Here is a 1,563-nt window from a genome sequence, read left to right as displayed (position 1 = left end):
TTAGATGTGTTTTTGAATTGTCACTTACACACCCTTCATCTGAGTCTTTTTTGCTGTGAAATGCTAGTGTTAATACATATACTTTTAGGAGGTGAAATGAAAGTTTCGATGATAATGTCTTTGTAAGGTCATATAACTCCATCAAGTTTCTGAATCTTTCAAGTCCGCACTTGGAGGCCCAGCTGCTCCATTCCAATCACATGCTTCTCATTCCTGAGAGTAACATCTAGACACAGTTTCAAGACGCTATCCAATTTTACCCCCTGATAGTAGAATAACATGGAAAGAAGGTTTTTGTTTGTTCTTATCTTATTTCCTACCTGATGTAGCAGAAATTCCCAAATCACACCAGGTTTGAGTCAAATTGTAACATAGGGGAGGGAAAATATCTAGATAATTTAGTAACATATATATATAATAAAAATATATCTATATGTATAGTCACAGTATTCATTCAAATAGATCAGTCATAATAATCACTTTGGAAGAAATTGATAAGGAGCCCTGGTGGTGTACTGGTTATGCGTTGGGCTGCAATCTGCAAATTAAGCCGTTTGAAACCACCAGCTGATCCCTGGACAATGATCGGGCTTTATAACTGTGACCTTCTCAGAGACTCACAGGGGCAGATCTACCCTGCCATACAGGGTCACTGTGACTCAACATTGACTCAGCGGCAGTGAGAAGAAGTAGACGTGAACAGTGAAGAGTGTTTATAACAGAGCCCAGTGAATTTTTTAGACTCTTTCCAAGACTAGCTCTCTAATTGGTGCCCAGTTGAATGCGTGTATTTCTACTGTGATAAAACCTATGAGTGAGAGTAAAGATCAAGGAGTTGTTCTACCAGTTAGGAATACTTGCAGCTGCCAAAGACCATAAGCCTAACCCCCAAAAATAGTTTAGGTCATATCTTTTGTTTACTTAAGGAGTGGGTTGGGCTGCTAAGCACAGGGTCAGCAGTTCAAAACCATCTGCCCATCTTCAGGTGAAGGATGAGGCTTTCTGCCTCTGTAAAGAGTCACAATCGTAGAAATCTACAGGGGCAGTTCACTCCCTGTCATCAAGCCAACTCATAGCGACCCCTTAGAACAGGGCCAAACGTCCCCTGAGGGTTTCTGAGACTGTTACACTGTGTGGGAGTGGAAAGCCCCTTCTTTCTTCTCAGGAGGGTCTGGTGGTTTTGAACTGCCAGCCTCATGGTTGACAACTCAACACATAACCACTGCGCCTCCAGAGGAAATTTTACTCTGTTCTGTAGACTTGCTACCAGTTGGAATTGACTTAACGGCAATGAGTTTAATTTTGGCTTTCAGCTTTCTTTCAGATTCCAAAGCTGATTTCTGTGCTTCAACAACACTATCAAAGGCTAACCCTTCGTCTTCCACTGACCCATCTTAGCCAGCCCTTCACCATCTCCCCGCTAATTATTTTATTGATATGCCTGTTGACCTTTGTCCTTACCTGCCATGTTTGCCAAAGGGCTGCTGTCGCTCCCAGTATCACATCGTCATGTCAGGAAAGAAGGAAGGAAGGAAGGAAGGAAGGAAGGAAGGAAGGAAGGAA

The sequence above is a fragment of the Echinops telfairi genome, unplaced genomic scaffold (genome assembly GCF_000313985.2).
Source record: "Echinops telfairi isolate 266 unplaced genomic scaffold, ASM31398v2 ScPeMD7_2;HRSCAF=8, whole genome shotgun sequence".
In the NCBI taxonomy this organism is placed as follows: Eukaryota; Metazoa; Chordata; class Mammalia; order Afrosoricida; family Tenrecidae; genus Echinops; species Echinops telfairi.
This window is presented reverse-complemented; position numbering follows the sequence as displayed.